Source organism: Mauremys reevesii, linkage group 18 (genome assembly GCF_016161935.1).
Source record: "Mauremys reevesii isolate NIE-2019 linkage group 18, ASM1616193v1, whole genome shotgun sequence".
In the NCBI taxonomy this organism is placed as follows: Eukaryota; Metazoa; Chordata; order Testudines; family Geoemydidae; genus Mauremys; species Mauremys reevesii.
This window is the reverse complement of record NC_052640.1, coordinates 30,144,012-30,164,316: the sequence shown is the minus strand read 5'-3', so window position 1 is coordinate 30,164,316 and position 20,305 is coordinate 30,144,012. Positions and strand designations below refer to the sequence as shown.

At 46.7% G+C, this 20,305-nt stretch overlaps 1 protein-coding gene across 3 annotated transcripts in view; it reads left to right on the top strand.

Moving 5' to 3' along the window:
* The first annotated feature begins 434 nt into the window (after positions 1-434).
* The window catches only part of AP1B1 (adaptor related protein complex 1 subunit beta 1), a 79,684-nt gene continuing 59,813 nt past the window's right edge, over positions 435-20,305 (top strand). For all 3 annotated transcript variants that reach the window (XM_039504968.1, XM_039504967.1, XM_039504966.1), the window contains exon 1: positions 435-580. The gene's annotated coding sequence lies outside the window, so the exon portion shown is untranslated. The remainder of the gene's footprint in view (positions 581-20,305) is intronic.

Here is a 20,305-nt window from a genome sequence, read left to right as displayed (position 1 = left end):
GTGCTGGAGCCGCTGCATTGATTTATTGACAAATAAAACGTGCAGCATTTTACAGTCCTGTGCCCAGAGCGGGCCCTGGTTTGGCGCAGCAGCCGCTCGGGACTGACACAAAGCGCCGGCGGGGGGAGCCGGGGGCAGCCGGCGGGGGGGTGTGGAGCCTGGGGGTCTCCGCAGCAGGGTGACCCTCGCGCTGGACTAGCCCGTGCGGAAGCGGGTCAGCGAGCTCCTGCCGCGCAGCCGCACTCAGGAGAAGCGTTTCCATCGGGGAACAGCCCAGCGGAAGGGAAGTGACGCAGGGAACCAGCTGCCACGGGCCAGGCGCGTGGGACCAGCGGCGTCAGCCCGCAGCGCGAGCGGGGGCCAGGAGCAGCGGTGTTACCCCCCCTCCCTCGGCACTTCCGGACGGCTCGTGGGGCCAGCGCAGAACTTCCGCTGAACTGGCTCCGCCCCCACCTCCCCGTGCCCCGGAAGCGCTCCCCCGCCCCCAGCCTCACTTCCGTCGGGCCGGTGGCAGCTGCAGCGATCGAGCTCCGGGCAGCGCGGAGGAAGCGGGCGGAGCCGGAGAACAGAACCGCGACTGGTAGGGAGCGAGCGGGGGGGCGTCGCAGTGACCGCCCCGGGCCTGGCTCCCGCCCGGCCCCCTCCGCCCCCCCGAGCTGTGACCGCCCCGGGCCTGGCTCCCGCCCGGCCCCCTCCGCCCCCCCGAGCTGTGACCGCCCCGGGCCTGGCTCCCGCCCTGCCCTCCGCCGCCCCGGGCGCTGTGACCACCCCGGCCTGGCTCCGCCCGGCCCCTCCGCCCCCGAGCTGTGACCGCCCGGGCCTGGCTCCCGCCCTGCCCCCCGAGCGGTGACCGCCCCGGCCTGGCTCCTGCACGGCGCCCCTCCGCCCCCGAGCTGTGACCGCCCCGGGCCTGGCTCCCGCCCGGCCCCCCCGGGCGCTGTGACCGCCCCGGCCTGGCTGCCCCCCCGGCCCCCCCGGGAGTAATTAAGGCTGCTGCATGTTTAATACCCATCTGTGGCCTGTGAAGGAAATTATTCAAAAGGGCAGCGATATTTCCGTGTAATAAACGGCCTCTGTTCACTTATAGTGTAGAATGCACGTGCCACCTCCTGCTCTGCTCCTGTGTGTGTGTGACCAGTGGGACAGGCTTGTTCTGTTACTCCCACCTCTTTGGCATGGCACTTGCATGTGAAACTTCAAGCTAGAAGTTGATTTTTTCAAACTGATCTACTAAATATCTGGAGGCCTCAGTTTTGTGGAAAGTGACATTTTGAAGACACACAACTAATCTTTTGAGTAAATAAGCTAGCACTTGGCATGCTTACAAAATGATTTAAATTCACATTTGCATAGGTGTTCTGATACAAGCACAGCAAAAAGGCCTAGATGGACACTTGGGTCTACCCTTGGCCTTCAGACACTCCTGTTGTACTCGCTCTTTTCCCTCTGATAATGAGCAAATCCTTGAGGTTTTTGTAAGGATCCAGCTTTATGTGGGTGTTTAGAATCAGCTGATAACTTTACTTCCCGCATTAGAGCTGAGTCTCTATTGCAGCAACAGGGGTGTGTCACTTCCCCACCATTGAATGAAGCCGATGACATGAATTGTTCATTTTGTGTTTGCATTAACATTCATGCTTCCATTCCTCATGCCGCTTAGTTAAGCTAGGAGCAGGTGCGGTGGGAATGCATTTTTTCTGACAGGTTGCTGTGTTGGAGTGGCTGCGGGTATGTCTACACTATGGAGACTATGCTGGCATAGCCCTGTAGTGTATACATAGCCTACACTAACAAAAGGGGTTTTTCTGGCACACACACACCTGAATGAAGCTGGCATTGTCAATGGAACCCCTCTTCATAGCTTCATCTACACTGATTGGTATAGCTGTGCTGGTTGGGTGTGGGTTTTTTCAGACCCCTGACCAATGTAGCTTTGCTGATATAACTTTTCAGTGTAGACTAACAGTCAATTTAAATCTCTTTCCGCTCTATGTGGAAGTTAGTGATATGTCAGATGCCAGCATTTTTAATGTGATTGTAAATATCTAAACTAAAAACATAGTAACATTGGATGGCAGTGCCTTCCAAATACCTTAATTTTAAATTGGATTAATTGTTGTAAGCGATTGAATATGCTCTGGAGTGGTGCGGGTAATTGTATTGCAAAGTGGCTCTTGGGCAGGCCTCGTGCTCTTTGTGTCATCTACACCAAAGTATTAAGTGCAACCTTGCAGTTAGAGTAGGACAGTATTTTGTGCAATACGAATCTTATTTGTCAATCCAAAATAAAACAGCTGCAGCTTGACTCAGCAGTAAATCACATATTGAATTATTTTATATGTAATCTGGATTTTCCCCCCTTCTTGACTCCAGGTTATAGATATAGACTTCAGCTGTTCGCTTTGTGGAACAGTCATTATCGTTGTGCAGTAGATAATGGTAACTTCATAGTTAATATTGCAGGAGCCATTCTCTTCTGGCCTTATTCCCATTCTCATCTTATCAACATATAAAGCATCTTGTATTGGAGGTGCTGATGTTTGCATCTGCTCTGTTCTCGCAGTAGGATTGGCAGAATTTGATTTTTTTTATCATTTTGACAGATATCGATGTTTGTTTTTAAGCATTTTTTATTTAAATTATCACAGTTGTGGGAAATCATGGGAGTGGGTCAGACAATTATTTAATGACAAGGTGAGATTCAAAAAGTTGAAGCTTCATAAACAGTTAAAACACATTGTTGACATTGTAAATATCCTGAAACCAACAAATCATACCTGTTTTTACTGTTCATTTGCAACAAGCCTAATTTAAAAGTCTAAATCACTGGATTGAGACTGAGTTCTCAGGCATTATTTTTTTTTCTTTTGCTATATGCAAGTTTATTGATGGAAATATTTTGTTGGTTTGTGAGTGTGTACAGGGTGAAATCAACACATACTGATAGGCTTGGAAGGATTAGATTTTTAGCTGTCCCCAGTGAGTACAAGCTTTGTGTGTTGCTGGCTGTCAACTGTCCATCTGGAGTATGGCTGTGTAGTTAAAAAGGAGGTTGCATAAACTATTGGAAATGCTGCCTTAATGTGACCAAAACATTCTGTTGTGATGTGGGTTTTCAGATAGGCTGAAACGTCTGTTATCCAAAGGTTACAGATTAGTGTTCTAGTTATGACACTAACAAAGGGTGCTGTGAGTCTCTCTCTCCCTCTGAGGCTCTTTCTACATTTACATTCTTCCAATTGCTCCTCCCAGTGCAGCCCCTCTGGTGGGAGCAAGTTAGCGCTAGTGTAGGCTGGCTGGTGTTTTGACCACTGTACCATCGAACTCCGATCAGAGCAGTTCCAGACAATAGTGATTAAGAATGCCAGGAGCTTTCCCTGCACTAAGTTTACTCTCACCAGTGGGGAAACCTTGAGCAAGTGTGTGTGTGTACAAAAACGGCTAGTGTAGACAGGCCCCAAGCGAGCATGAGTGATCTCAGTGGCACTTCCCATCACCTCGTTAGAGCTTAGGGATCTGGGTTCAGAGTTGTGGAATTTGTAGGCCGGGGTGGCCAATCTGGCTCTGGAGCCACATGCGGCTCTTCAGAAGTTATTAATATGTGGCTCCTTGTATAGGCATCGACTCAGGAAAGTTGGTGCCTGTAGCTCCAGCCCCGATGTGCCGGGGGGTTGCTCACTGCTCAACCCTTGGCTCTGACGCAGGTCCTGCTCCCACTTCACCCCTTCCTGCGCCCTTCCCTGATCCTGCTGTGCCCCCCTCCCCCAGCCTCCTGCATGCCACGAAACAGCTGGTTGGGAGGGAGGGGGAGGCTCTGGGAGCGGGGGGGGTGCTGATGTGGGGGCCTGCTGATGTATTACTGTGGCTCTTTGGCAATGTACATTGGTAAATTCTGGTTCCTTCTCAGGCTCAGGTTGGCCACCCCTGTTCTAGGCAATCCCCTAGATCTGGACATAGTGAAGCATTTGGGGAAGTATTTCTGGCCTCATTTATGCAGTTGCTGGTGAATATTCTAGTCCATGTGTTACATAAATTCATTTATATCTATATACATATTTGTGTTGTTTTCATGGCTCTTTGCTAGCCTCATTGTGCCAGAATTTCCACTCCATTTCCTATAGCTAATCTGTTTTTCCTTTTGTTTTCAAATGGTTTATTCAAAAGTTGGCTATGAAAAAGGATTTTTGTTTGTTTCAGTGTGGGTATCCTGTTTAACATGGAACCAAATGTGCCTTTATTAACAGATCCAAGCATTAGGTGCAAGGGATATTGTTTTCTTTATTAATAAAATCTATTGGATCAAAACGTAGTCAATCCAAGAAATTCTGTATCCTAAATATTTCATATCCAACACTAAAGGAACACTGCCAACTCAAAATGTAGTTAGTTTTAAAACTGAGGCCTGGTCTACACTAAACAGTAGGTCGACCTAAAGGCAGCTTACATCAACCTAATTATGTCCGTGTGCACCAGGGGGTTCTCAAACTGGGGGTCGGGATCCCTTATGAGGTCATAAGGTTACTACATGGGGTGGGGGTGGGCGTCATGATATGTCAGCCTCCACCCCAAATCTCACTTTGCCTCCGGCATTTATAATGATGATAAATATTTAAAAAGATGTTTTTAATTTATAAGGGAGGGTCGCACTCAGAGGCTTGCCATGTGAAAGGGATGACCACTAAACAAAGTTTGAGAGCCACACGCTACAGCCTTGTCCTGCCAGTATAATATTATTACTCCGGCATAATAACTCCACCTCCACGGGGGGCATAGCGCTTGTCAGTTTAGTTAGGGTGATGCAGTGTGTGTAGACACTGCATTACAGTAGAACCTCAGTTATAAACTGATTGGTCAACCACACACCTCATTTGGAACCAGAAGTATGCAATCAGGCAGCAATGGAGACCATAAAAGCAAATACAGTACTGTGTTAAACGTAAACTACTAAAAAAAATTAAGGGGAAGCAGCATTTTTCTTCTGCATAGTAAAGTTTCAAAGCAGTATTAGGTCACTGTTCAGTTGTAAACTTTTGAAAGAATAACCATAACGTTTGTTCAGAGTTACAAACCTTTCAGCATTAGGAACAACCTCCATTCTGGGTTCCTAATTCTGTGGTTCTACTGTACTTACATTCCCTATTGGCTGTCTTGTCAATTTCAGGCTCCATACTCCAGCCATGAAATTGACAAGAAAGCTGGGCAGCTGGAGCCCGGCTGCTCCTGGCTCCCTGCTCAGGGAGCCAAGAAGCCCGGGTGGCTGCCCTCTGCTCCCAGCCATGAGCAGGGAGGTGAGAAGTAATTAACTGCAGTTGGCTGTAAGTTGACCTAACATAGGTCGACTTAAGTCTGTAGTGTAGACATGCCCTGAGTTAACAGTAGTTTCAGCTGCTGCACTTTCTGTGGTTTTACAAACACATGTTTTATTTCTTTAAAAAAAATGGCTTTTCTCTTTCCATTACAGCTGTGTTAGGTGTTGTAGCAGTAGTAGTGAAACAATATTCAGCCACAATTGTGGGCATTTCAGTATCCTGCTTGAAACAGTCTGTTCAGTTCTATAACTAATGAAGTTAAGGAGTGCTCAACACTGTTCTGAATTAGGTCCATAGTTAAGCCCTGATATGAATTTTTTTTATTTTGTTTTTACTTCATCATAATATCTTACAGTGCCTCTTACCTTAAAGTGCTTTACAAACAATAAGCCCAATCCTGAAAGGTGTTGAACTCCATCAGCCTCCATTAACTTTGCTACGGGGCACAGCACCTCTCAGGATCAGACTGTATATACACAGGAATTGCTTCTACTGCCATGGAAATGCAGCCATGTCTGGGGTGGACGGCAGTAGTTGTGCAACAGTACCCTGCAGCACTACACAGCAGCATAAGGTAGGAAGAGGACAATTCTGGTGTTCCTCTGTACTTCAACTGGATATAGAAAGGCAGAAGCCAATTACCCAAAATTGAAATTTGGCCAAAATAACAGGGGGAACAACCTTGTTTTGCAGAAAGCACCATAGGATCTGAAATGGCCCCGTGTGTTCAGGACTTCAGGTTCACAGCTCATGTGAAAGACAGGCTTATGATATCTGCCAGCCCGGACTGGGATTATGCCAGCCCTTCTAGATGGAAATGTTGGAGTTATTTTAGAGCTTATGCCCAACAGCTTTGACTTTGTGCCAGTTGCTGACGGTGGTGTGGAGTGTTAGGTTCTCTCTAGCTGGCTGATGGGTTAGATGTAGCACTGGTGAGGCTGCATGTTATGCTCTAATACAATGTGTCAGGCCTAGTTTGGGTTATTTGGTGTATCATCTCTCTTCCATTCTCATGTGTGTGGGTGAGGCAATGTGACTCTCTAGCCTTCCCCCCAGCCCTTCTGTTTCAATGCTTAGCTGCACTGATCTCCCCTAAAAGCTTTTGTATAACTACTCTTGTTTCTTTGCCTGTCCTGGGAAGGATAGTATAATAGAAATATGGTGCAGTGTACTCATGTCCAGGAACTCTTTATCCCTCCTAAAACAGGTGACTATTTTTCCTGTAGTCCAAGATCTAGCTTCTCTTGTGCTGGTTTGATATTGATTAGTGTTTTGGGGGTCTCTTGAGTTAAAACGGAAGCTGTGAAGGCTTTGAGATTCCTTCTCAACTTTTAATTGGTGTGTGGATTTTCTTAGACTCTGGCTTTGTATTCTGTAATTATGGCTCTTAAGCTTTGTAGGTTTGCCACAAGGCAAAGGGTTTTGCTAATCAATCATCCTTTATGCTCAGAAAGTAATGCTACTGGTCCTGACTTACCGCCCTGGGTGCAGACTGAAGGAGAGGAGAGAGGGAACGCTTGTCTCACCTGTTTCTTGTAATGACCCTGTACTGTCAGTGGCCTTCGTTTTGGACTCGTTATTGGATTTGTTAAATGAGGCCCTCATTGCTGTGCAGCTCCCTATCCTGCTGTCCTATAGGCTCATGCTCAGCATTCCCCAGAAGCAAATGACTCTCCCGTCTGCTTCCCCCTTCCTTTAGACCAGGGGTAGGCAACCTATGGCACAAGCTGATTGTCAGTGGCACTCACACTGCCCGGGGCCTGGCCACCAGTCCGGGGGGCTCTGCATTTTAATTTAATTTTAAATTAAGCTTCTTAAATATTTTAAAAACCTTATTTACTTTACACACAACGATAGTTTAGTTATATATTATAGACTTATAGAAAGAGAACTTCTAAAACCGTTAATGTATTACTGGCATGGAAAACCTTAAATTAGAGTGAATAAATGAAGACTTGGCACACCACTTCTGAAAGGTTGCTGACCCCTGCTTTACACACTGATAATTGGTACCCAGCACCCAGATTCCTAGTTGTCAGAGGAAACAGTATATCGCCATGCATTTGCTTCTCTCCCCTTCCCTTTCAAGACATGTAGTCTCTCATGAGATCAGTTCTAAAGCATGTTCCAGTACTGCCAGATTCAATACACTGTTATGGGAAGCCAATAAACTTGCATTCCAAGCTCGCTGGGAGTCACATTCCCCAAGTATATTTCAAAACTAAACACTTAAGAACTGCTGAAATATGAATAAACACAGTGAGGTGCGCTCTTATAATGTAATAATTAGCTAGGTAGTTTATAATAGCTGTAACCCTGTGCCTAATGCATACAGTTTAAAATGTTTAACGTGGGCATTGCACACTTTTTTGTTTAAAAATAAATGCAGTGCTGCTTTCTTTTTCAAGCAACATTACATGTTCCTTTGTCCAGGACTTGAAGAATGTAACTGGTTCTTACGAACTAGAGGACTAGTACTAATAGTATGAAACCTGTGCTGCCATGTCTCCTCACTCCCTTGAACTCAGAGGAATAAAGGAGTTGTGTATTGAATGTAATTGTAATTTGTCAATGTGATGGGTTCTCCCTGGGGTGCCACCTGGAACTGAGGTACCACTGAGCCCCCTGACCCACCAGCCTGGGCTCCCACTCCCACTCTCACTGCACTGCTATGACAAGCTACAGGGCCCTCCAGCCTGCACTTTCACCAGCTTACATACAGGTAGGGATGCACCCAGCTGCAGTCACAAGCTACTCTCAGTTCCTCAGGCATGCAAAATTCTCTCTCTCTCTCTCTCTGTGGAGAGGAACGTGCAACAGCCTTTTGTCCCTGAGTTATGATTCCAACACACTAGTTTAGATAAAGCAAAAACAAGTTTATTAACTTAGGCTCGCTTGGGGCCTGTCTAACCTGATCTTAAAAATCTCCAAGGAAGGAGATTCTGCAATCTCCCTCGGCAATTTATTCAAGTGCTTAACCACTCTGACAGTTAGGAAGTTTTTCCTAATGTCCAACCTAAACCTCCCTTGCTGCAATTTAAACCCATTGCTTCTTGTCCTACCCTCAGAGATTAAGAACAATTTTTCTCCCTCCTCCTTGTAACAACCTTGTTATGTACTTGAAAACTGCTACCATGTTCCCCTCAGTCTTCTCTTTTCCAGGCTAAACAAACCCAATTAATTAGACCTTTAGACCTTTAATAATTTTTGTTTCCCTTTTCTGGACTTTGTCCAATTTATCCACATCTTTCCTGAAATGTGGTGCCCAGAACTGGACACAATACTCCAATTGAGGCCTAATCAGTCAGTTTCCTTGCTCTTGAGGGTTCCTAGTAGCCCGAGTGAAAACTGACACTTTGCTGCAGTTGGGAAAGCTCTGAGCAGCCTCGAAGGCGCTGGTATTGTATGTCTAGCAGACCTAAGGACAGTGTTGAATTAGTGACTAGTTGATGTTTTGTAAGACTTGCTTTGTGACCACGTGGGCTAGAATTTTTTTAAAGAAAGAAGCTTGGATTGTGCAGAAAGTTGATGGCACTTGCCTGGGTAAGCTTCTTGCTTACTATGGGTGAGAGCCTTTATTAAGTCCTCCACATGTTGCTCATTTAGAGGCTCATGTTATGCAAGTCTCCGTGCTCTTTATCCCTGAGGACCGATATACTTGAGAGCTATTTGCTTTGCTTTCAGAGAGCAATAAGTGATCAGCTGATTCTAAGGCCAGAAGGGACCATTGTGATCATACTGACCTCCTGTGTGTTACTCGTAAATCTTTCCCCTTGTTTTGCTCTTACACAGGGCCTCAGGGTCTTTCCCTGGAGCTGGCAGCTGCCCTTGCCTCCTTTCCCTTGCTGTATCAGCACACTGCCTTCACACATGTTCTCACCTCGCAGCAGGTGTCTCCAGGTGATGGAAGAAGAGGCTACTGCTGAGAGTTGCTCTCAGCAGAGCTCAGGAGGTCAAGGACTTCTTTCCCCACTCCCAGAGCTGCTTTTCTTGAAGGGTCAGGCCACTTCTCAACAGCTTCCCGGAGGTGGGGGCATAGTAGCTGGTTGATTTTTAGGGGCTTGATACTTACTGGAAGGACTTTGTCATCTCTTCCTCTGCCACTCAGTGGAAAAATTGGTGTCTGGGAAGGAATGAGACTTCTCATGATTGTGCAGGAAACAGTTGGATTTGCCCCTCCTATAGACCCATTGACCTCAGCTGAGCTTCTCCAGGCATAAATGTGGCTTATTGTCAGCTCTGAGTGCTGTTGTGGTCTGCTCCATGTGCCACTGGAACATTGCATTCAGTGCCTGCCTTCGGTCAGGCAGCAGAGGCATGAGTTGGAAAATTGCCAGTAGGATCCAGCAGCAGAGCAGTAGTTTGGAAGATTAAATACTCTGTGTGTTTACTCTGTGACAGCTAACAGTACTAAAGAATCGGTGACGACAGAAAATTGGCACAATCCCATTGTCAACTATTGGAATTTGAGTACTAGAAGCTTGCTTTATGCTGAAGCTGGGTTCTTACCCTGGTTACCTTCTAGGATTCCGATGGCTTGGCAGATGATGGTATCAGATGTGGCCAAGTGGGTGTAACTTATTTCCCTCCCATCCAAAGACTTTCCTAACTGCAGGATCTAGTGCAGCCGTTCCTTGATCTGAGGGTTTGCCTAGCTTGGCCTCTGGCTGATTGGTACTGTAGTGCTTTACATACACTGAGGTACATATTTGGGGGGTGTTGGCTTTTCCTTTGGTGACTGCCTTTACCTTGTCTTTAAAGGCACAGATGTCAGTGAGGCCTAATAGACCATATTATTTGTATTGTGGTAGCACCTTGGATGCTGCACACACACAGGACAGTAACTCCTCGCTTAATGTTGTAGTTTTGTTCCTGAAAAATGTGACTTTAAGCGAATCCAATTTCCCCATAAGGATTAATGTAAGTAGTGGGGGTTAAGTTCCAAGGAAAATTTTTTTCACCAGATGAAAGTCTCTCTCGATACATACACACACACACACACAGTATACCTTTTTTTTAAACAATTTAATACTGTACAGAGCAATGATGATTGTGAAGCTTGATTCAGGTGGTGAAGTCAGAGGGTGGGATATTTCCCAGGGAATTCCTTACTGCTAAATGATGAACTAGCACTCGGCTGAGCCCTCAAGGGTTACCACATTGTTAGTGTAGCCTCACACTCTACAAGGCAGCACAAATTGAAGGAGAGGAGACAGCATGGCAGACAGACACACACCCTGTGTGTGTGTGAGAGAAAGAGAGGTGCATTGCTCCTTTAAGTATGGTGACGTCACTCTAAGTACATTGCCTTTTTAAGTAAATCAGCAAGTTGAGACAGCAGCTGCTGCCAGCAAGCTTCCTCCGTCCTGAGCCCTGTTGTGTCCGTTTTTCCCCCCGTTCTGTGGAGAAGGGGGAAGATGGGACACCCTGACATTACCCGCTGTGCGCCCCCCCTCCACCCCCCAGCAAGCAGGAGGCTCCTGGGAGCAGCTCTAAGGCAGAGGGCAGGAGCAGTACATGGCAATGTAAGAGCCAGATCAGATGATAAACATTCACATAAAGATTCTGGCACATCAGAAAAGGGCAGACAAATAAACAGGGACAAGTTTTTAAAGTGCTTGTACACAAATGCCAGAAGTCTAAATAATAAGATGGGTGAACTAGAGTGCCTTGTGATGAAGGAGGATATAGATATAATAGGCATCACAGAAACCTGGTGGACTGAGAGCAATCAATGGGACACAATCATTCCGGGGTGCAAAATATATCGGAAGGACAGAACAGGTCGTGCAGTGGGGGGAATGGCACTAATGTGAAAGAAAATGTAGAATCAAATGAAGTAAAAATCTTAAGTGAATCCACATGTTCCATAGAATCTCTATGGATAGAAATTTCATGCCCTAATAAGAATATAACATTAGGGATCTATTGACCACCTGACCAGGACCGTGATAGTGATGATGAAATGCTAAGGGAAATTAGAGAGGCTATCAAAATCAAGAATAGTGGGGGATTTCAATTATCCCCATATTGACTGGGAACATTTCACTTCAGGACGAAATGCAGAGATAAAATTTGTCGATACTTTAAATGCTTCATGGAGCAGCTGGTACGAGAACTCACAAGGGGAGAGGCAACTCTAGATTTAGTCCTGAGTGGAGTGCAGGAGCTGGTCCAAGAGGTAACTATAACAGAACGGTTTGGAAATAGTGACCATAATACAATAGCATTCAACATCCCTGTGGTGGGAAGAACATCTCAACAGCCCAACACTGTGGCATTTAATTTCAAAAGGGGGAATTATTCAAAAATGAGGGGGTTAGTTAAACAGAAGTTTAAAAAGTACAGTGACTAAAGTGAAATCCCTGCAAGCTGTATGGGCGCTTTTTAAAGACACCATAATAGAGACCCAACTTCAATGTATACCCCAAATTAAGAAACACAGTAAAAGAACTAAAAAAGAGCCACTGTGGCTTACCAACCATGTAAAAGAAGCAGTGAGAGACAGACTTCCTTTAAAAAGTGGAAGTCAAATCCTAGTGAGGCAAATAGAAAGGAGCATAAACACTGCCAAATTAAGTGCAAGAGTGTAATAAGAAAAGCCAAAGAGGAGTTTGAAGAAAGGCTAGCCAAAAACTCCAAAGGTGGTGGTAAAATGTTTAAGTACATCAGAAGCGGGAAGCCTGCTAAACAACCAGTGGGGGCCCTTGATGATCGAGATACAAAAGGAGCGCTTAAAGACGATAAAGTCATTGCGGAGAAACTAAACAAATTCTTTGCTTCAGTCTTCACAGCTGAGGATGTTAGGGAGATTCCCAAACCTGAGCCGGCTTTTGTAGGTAACAAATCTGAGGAACTGTCACAGATTGAAGTGTCATTAGAGGAGGTTTTGGAATTAATTGATAAACTCAACATTAACAAGTCACCGGGACCAGATGGCATTCACCCAAGAGTTCTGAAAGAACTCAAATGTGAAGTTGCGGAACTATTAACTAAGGCTTGTAACCTGTCCTTTAAATCCGCTTCTGTACCCAATGACTGGAAGTTAGCTAATGTAACGGCAATATTTAAAAAGGGCTCTAGAGGTAATCCCGGCAATTACAGACCGGTGAGTCTAATGTCGGTACCGGGCAAATTAGTCGAAACAATAGTTAAGAATAAAATTGTCAGACACATAAAAAACACACTGTTGAGCAATAGTCAACATGGTTTCTGTGAAGGGAAATCGTGTCTTACTAATCTATTAGAGTTCTTTGAAGGGGTCAACAAACATGTGGACAAGGGGGATCCGGTGGACATAGTGCACTTAGATTTCCAGAAAGCCTTTGACAAGGTCCCTCACCAAAGGCTCTTACGTAAATTAAGCTGTCATGGGATAAAAGAGAAGGTCCTTTCATGGACTGAGAACTGGTTAAAAGACCGGGAACAAAGGGTAGGAATAAATGGTAAATTCTCCGAATGGAGAGGGGTAACTTGTGGTGTTCCCCAAGGGTCAGTCCTAGGACCAATCCTATTCAACGTATTCATAAATGATCTGGAGAAAGGAGTAAACAGTGAGGGGCAAAGTTTGCAGATAATACTAAACTGCTCAAGATAGTTAAGACTAAAGCAGACTGTGAAGAACTTCAAAAAGATCTCACAAAACTAAGTGATTGGGCAACAAAATGGCAAATGAAATTTAATGTGGATAAATGTAAAGTAATGCACATTGGAAAAAATAACCCCAACTATACATACAATATGATGGGGGCTAATTTAGCTACAAAAAGTCAGGAAAAAGATCTTGGAGTCATTGTGGATAGTTCTCTGAAGATGTCCACGCAGTGTGCCGAGGCGGTCAAAAAAAGCAAACAGGATGTTAGGAATCATTAAAAAGGTGATAGAGACTAAGACTGAGAATATATTATTGCCCTTATATAAATCCATGGTACGCCCACATCTCGAATACTGCATACAGATGTGGTCTCCTCATATCAAAAAAGATATACTGGTGCTAGAAAAGGTTCAGAAAAGGGCAACTAAAATGATTTGGGGTTTGGAACGGGTCCCATATGAGAAAAGATTAGAGGCTAGGACTCTTCAGCTTGGAAAAGAGGAGACTAAGGGGGGATATGATAGAGGTATATAAAATCATGAGTGATGTGGAGAACGTGGATAAGGAAAAGTTATTTACTTATTCCCATAATATAAGAACTAGGGGTCACCAAATGAAATTAATAGGCAGCAGGTTTAAAACAAATACAAGGAAGTTCTTCACGCAGTGGTTGTGAAGGCTGGAACTATAACAGTGTTTAAAAGAGAACTGGATAAATTCATGGAGGTTAAGTCCATTAATGGCTATTAGCCAGGATGGGTAAGGAATGGTGCCCCTAGCCTCTGTCTGTCAGAGGATGGAGATGGATGGCAGGAGAGAGATCACTTGATAATTACCTGCTCTGTTCACTCCCTCTGGGGCACCTGGCATTGGCCACTGTTGGTAGACAGGATACTGGGCTGGATGGACCTTTGGTCTGACCCGGTACAGCCGTTCTTATGTAATGAGGGGAGGGAAAGCTGAACTGCCCGGCAATTGATAGCCTGCTGGGTGGCTGACACACAGGCAACTTAGGGGAGCTGATGGGGGAGCTACTGGTCCAACCTGGTTCCAAGCCCCCACCAGCTACCTTCAACGGAATGCTCTTTCCGCAAGCAGTGGACAGAGTAGGCAGCTGCCAAAAAACATTATGTGCACAACTTTAAATGACCATGTTCTCAAATTGATCAGCAATGTAACAATGAAACAGCATTCACCGGGATGCCTTTAAGTGAGGACTTACTGTACTATTCAGTTCCTTCCCCAAAATGTTTATGGTCTACGTAGATAAATCAAGGATCACAAGGGAAACTGAGGCACAGAGCTTTAACGTGACTTGCTGCAGGTCAGTGGCAGACTTTCAGGTTTTCTGCTTGTTGTGCCTAGTTTGCTAGGAAGGCTTCTTTACAAGCAGTCTGGTAATTGTATTTGTTTGGAGACTAAACACTATCTTGATTGTCCTCAGATGCTCACTTTTCTCTGACTCCTTTCCACTCTCTCTCTGGAAGGTCAGCACTATCATTAAAAGCTCAGCATGGTCCACCCTAAGCTCCGTTAAAGGACCGGCTACTTAGGTTAGAGCCATTTATTTAGCAGAGTTTATAGAGTGAAACCAGAGCTTGTGGTTTGTGCTGCAACCTTCATGTGGTTCCCACCCCCAACTTGTGGTTTCTGTTTAGCATTGCTCGTGCTCTGGGTATCCCAGAGCATTTAACAGAGCACTGAGTTACCTGCTGCTGCTGCCGCCACCATTGGGGATCGGGTTCAGCAGGAGTTCTTGCAGCTTGTGACATTACAGCCTGTTTGTTAGCTCCAGTGCCTTGTTAAAACAGTTCCTTTATCAATTGCTGTCATAGGAAAGGGCTTTTAATTTGCATCTGGGCAGCCAGTAATGAGTAGAAGGAACCTCTGGCATCTCGGGACTGGCTTAACTGCATCATTAAACTTGATGTGGTGCATTGACTCCGAGGATTCCTGACTTCATATTTTAGTGAGTTCAGATAGTCTGTACTAATTCTTAGGTCAAAGCTGTGCTGTCAGTTTTGATACTGGCTTCTAAGCCACAAACACTTTTAACTCACTAAGTTGAGTGTCTTAAAACATTGTAAAGTTTTTTGGGAAAGAAAAAAAATATAGGTCAACAAAAATCAGTTGCTTTAGAGTTCAGTATCACTTTGTTGCCTTATGAAGTCCCTGTATGTAGTGGATCTAAGAAACGAAGTGTAATTGCAGTACCCAGAGTATGCGTCCACAGACATGGCCAAAATCAGAGTATACCGAACGTGACCTTGTGACGGGTTGGATCACAGAACCCCCCAAGACTACTTCTGCCCCTGCTTCCCCTGCCAGCTTGGGTCTCCAGCACCCTGTCTTGTTGAGCCAGACACACCAGTCTGCTCCAGCACAGACCCAGGTCTGAACAACTTTCCCCAAAGCTGCAGACTTAACCGAAAGCAACTTGAGAAGTGTTCCTGTCTTTAACACTCAGATGCTCAACTCCCAATGGGGTCCAACCCCCAAATAAATCAGTTTTCCCCTGGATAAAGCTTATGCAGGGTAAACTCATCAATTATTCGCCCTCTATAGCACTGATTGAGAGAGATGCACGGCTGTTCCCTTCCTCTCCCCACCCCAGTATTAATACAGACTCTGGGTTAATAAGTAAAAAGTGACTTTTATTAAATACAGAAAGTAGGATTTAGGTGGTTCTAAGTAGTAACAGACAGAACAAAGTGAATTACCAAGTAAAATAAAATGCACAAGTCTGAGTCTAATACAGTAAGAACGGAATACAGACAAAAATCTCACCCTGAGTGGTGGTCCAGTAAGCTTCCCTTTACAGACTAGTCTCCTTCTAGTCTGGGTTCAGCAGTCACTCACCCCCCCTGTAGTTACTGTCCTTTGTTCCAGTTTCTTTCAGGTATCCTTGGAGGTGGAGAGGCTCTCTTGAGCCAGCTGAGGACAAAATGGAGGGGTCTAAATAGACTTTCTCTTGTAGGTGGAGACTTTCTCCTCTCTCCTATGCAAAGTCCAGCTCCAAGATGGAGTTTTGGAGTCACATGGGCAAGTCAATGGTCCATGCATGACTCAGTTTTTACAGGCAGCAGCCATTGTTTACATGCTACCCTGAATGTCCTCAGGTAGACTTTTTTTTTTAATAATTGGAGATATACCTATCTCCTAGAACTGGAAGGGACCTCGAAAGGTCGAGTCCAGGCCCCTGCCTTCACTAGCAGGACCAAGTACTGATTTTTGCCCCAGATCCCTAAGTGACCCCCTCAAGGATTGAACTCTCAACCCTGGGTTTAGCAGGCCAATGCTCAAACCACTGAGCTACCCCTCCCTCTTATGTAGATTGAAGCCTTCCAAGATTCATTGTCCTTAGCTGACCAAATGCTTTACTGAGGCTGCTTAGAAATCAAGGAAGTACACAGCCAATATTCATAACTTTGAATACAGTAATGACACATGCATACGAATAGGATGAATAGACCTTTACAGAGATGTTAAGACCTCTTCTTTTGGAAGTGGCAGAAGAGGAGAGAGACTGGGCCGTGATATGTAGCTAGAACAAAGCCAAGCAACAGAGGCCACACACATAGAATATACTTGTTCTGAGGCCAGCTGCATCTCTAGCTAGTGTCTCTAAAGGGTTCTTTTCTGTACAGCATGCTGGTGATGTCAGAAGCTAATTAGCCAGACATGTCTGCTTGAAAGGCAGTGTACTTTTAGTGGTTAGGTTAAGTGGGTCAGAGGACTGGCAGTCCAAATACCTGAGTTCCAGTCCTGACTCTGTTACGATTCACTTTATGGCCTTGGATGGAAAGAGTCCAGCGGAGGGCAACAATAGGGGGCTGGAGCACATGACTTATGAGGAGAGGCTGAGGGAACTGGGATTGTTTAGCCTGCAGAAGAGAAGAATGAGGGGGGATTTGATAGCTGCTTTCGACTACCTGAAAGGGGGTTCCAAAGAGGATGGAGCTAGACTGTTCTCAGTGGTACCAGATGACAGAACCAGGAGCAATGGTCTCAAGTTGCAGTGGGGGAGGTCTAGGTTGGATATTAGGAAACACTATTTCACTAGGAGGGTGGTGAAGCGCTGGAATGGGTTACCTAGGGAGGTGGTGGAATCTCCTTCCTTAGAGGTTTTTAAGGTCAGGCTTGACAAAGCCCTGGCTGGGATGATTTAGTTGGGGTTGGTCCTGCTTTGAGCAGGGGGTTGGACAAGATGACCTCCTGAGGTCCCTTCCAACCCTGATATTCTATGATGTGATGTGTTGCTTACACTTGTCTCTGTCTGTCTAATCTGAGGTTAATCCTCACCTTTGTAGACAGCACTGAGATCCTTGATGAAAAATGCTGGCTAAGTGCTAAGCATTTGCCAAGCAGTCCTTCACACTGCTAAACGGCTGGCTTCCTTTAGCCAAGCTGGTGGTCAAGCCTTTCAGCTCCATATTTGACGTTTTCTCTTTGTAGATCCTCTGCATCCTGACACGCCACCATTCTGAATTGTTTTCCGTAGGCGAATCGGTTTCATTCCACCCAGTAATATGACCCACTTCCATCCATCGCCCCACCTGTCCAGTTTGTATCCTGTAGCCATTCCCTAAGTGCTCATGAAAATAGTTAGTTAATGTAGTGAATCTTCTCCACTGCCTTGGGGAACACGCTGCCCTCTGCACTAAGGAATTCCCCCTACACTCATTGCCTGATCCTAGCTTCGGGATATGCCCAATGAGAGACTCTTGTGGAATTTACCTTCATTAGGGTTATATAAACATCAGTCATGTTCTCTTTGAAATCTTGCCGGATTGCTGCCCCGAAATGCCTTGTTACCGGTGTCCCTCCCCTCTTCCTGTGATATAGTTTACAGGACTGGAGGTACAGCCACAGAATCCTCTGATATGGACCTGCATCCTGTTTGTTCTCACAACCACTGCCAGACGCTGAGCTAATGGTTTTATATTTCTATCCACTACTTAGAGTTTGGTTTTACTGCAGCGTGGGATACCAGACCCCTTACACAGACTCCAATTATTCTCAAGTCTGGAGCTGGGAAGCCAAAAGCAAGATCACAGCAACTGATTCCAATCTGTTCACACTTGCTCTGAAAACAGCTTGTTTCAGGATCTTGCACGCTCCTTCCCTTTCGGTATTTCTGCCCCTCTTTGCTTCTGCCAAGGTTCAGCATTAGGAGATGTGGTGCCCCAGCCAGCTAACGGTGGGATGTGAAAGCATGCGCTGCAGTATCTGAGAGCTGGAGACCAGGGAGCACGAGGGAGCTAGCTGCTTTAGCTAGTGACATGACAGCCCCAGGTGTGAGCCCAATAGGTCTTGCCCTAGATACTAGGAATCATTCTTGGTGACTCTGTTCTGTTTTGGTGTCCAGGCTGTTATTGCATGGTACCTCTGACCTGGACCACTTAGCCATAGTTGTGGCAAAATTCCTCCTCCTTTTATGTGTCTGGTCACTTGTGCTACACACAGTCCCTATGCCTCTGGCTCTATAGTGGAATGTCTGGCAATTCCTGTGTTTCCTACAGGTCAAACCAGGGTTCCATTTCGTCTCCAACATGGGATTGTACCAGCTGCTTCACAGGAAGGGACAAAAAGTTACCCAGGAGGCAGTTGTGTTGCTCTACAGCTTATTTTGAAGCAAGGATGATAATGTAAGACTGTATAACTATTGTGTGATAAGAGCAGTGTAGTCCTATGCTGACAGAGGGATTGCAGCAAATCCTCCCTATTGTCTTACTGCAAAGAATAGGATATCTGCAATGATGTGCAAAAAGGTGCCGCAGCATAGTCTGGAAGCTCAATGCAGTTCATTGGTAAGGTTGACATTCTGTAAATCAGTTAGTAACTGCAGAAGAAGATGCTGATTAAATCCAAGAGAAGTTAGGCACAAATAATCTTTTCCTCCCTTTAAACTCATAAAAGCAAGGACATCTGGAAAGGTAAATGTTCAGTCTTACTGAATACACCACACAGAGCCATTACTCTGTCTCTCAAAGGGTATGTCTGTGCTGCAGTTAGACCTCCAGCGGCTGGCCCATGCCAGCTGACCCGGGCTCCTGAATCTGCAGCTAAGAGGCTATTTACCAGTGGCTAGGCTTTGTGCGTCGGCTGCAGTCTGAGCCCTGGGACCCTCCCACCTCACAGGGTCCTACACCCTGAGCCTGAACATCTACACCACAGTTAAATAGCCCCTTAGCTCAAGCCCCTTGAGCCTGAGTCAGCTGGCACTGGTCAGCCATGGCTGTCTAACTGCAGGGTGGGTATATCCAGTGATGAGCTGCCAAAATATTAACAACTGGTTCCCTCCTCCTCACCCCACGAGGGGGTCGTGCCCGCCCGGGACTCCACCCCCCACCCCTCCCACCCCCCCCCCCCCCCCCCCACCCCCCCCCCCCTCCCCATCCCTTCCCCCCCCCCTGCCGCCTCCCCCCCCTTCCTCTCCCCTCCCATGGCCCTGCCCCCCTGCCCTCCCCCCCATCCCCCCCCCCCCTCCCCCCCCCTGCCCTCCCCCCCCCCCCTCCCCCCTGCCTGCCCCCCCCCCCCTTGCCCCCCCCCTGACCCCCCCCTGCCCCTCTCCACCCCCCAACCCACACCCCCCCCAACCCAACCCCCCTGCCCCTCCCACCTCCCCCACACCCATCCGCCCCACCCGACCGCCGCCCTGCACCGCTGGCCGGCACCACGCACGGGGCCTGACTCCCGGGCCCCGGCACCACAGCCGGCACTCAGGCCAGGGGCCCGAGCCCCGAGAGCCCGGCCGCTGGGACTGGCGGGCTGCCTGGGACTGGGCACGGCTGGGCTGGGCCAGCCCGGGCTGCACCGGGGCGGCTGGCCGCTGGCCGGCGCCGCGGCCGCTGGTGCTGTGGCAGGGGGGGTGAGCCAGGGGGGGCGGGCGCTCCGGTGCTCTCCTCTCCCACCCCTCCCCCCCTGCCTGCCTCCTGCCTGCTCCTTGCTCCCAGGCCCCCTTGAACATTTGATTCGTGGGGGAGCATTGGGAGGAGGAGGGGAGAGGAGGCTTGGGGAGGAGGGAGCAGGGAGCAGAGGCCGAGCCTTTGCTTTTTTAAGAGCTTTTTTGAGCGGTTGTCCGGTTAACAGCGGCTTACAAAAACAACCGCTTTCTAACCTGAACCGCCACTTCCTATATCTATGGGGTGGATTGAGCAGTACCGGTGCTGTGCCATGCCATGTGAGCAAATGATTTTACATTTACATGTGCAAATTCCTTCTCTGAATATTTTTCTGAATATTATTTGTTTGTGTTAAAAAAGACATAATTAACAATTTAAAATAAAAATATAAAATGTGGTAAAAGACAGTGTGTTGAAAAGAGAGCTAAAATACAAGACTTAGTGGGACACCTGCTACTTTGTTGCACTTGCTCTGCTACTTGCTGTGTGCCCTTTGT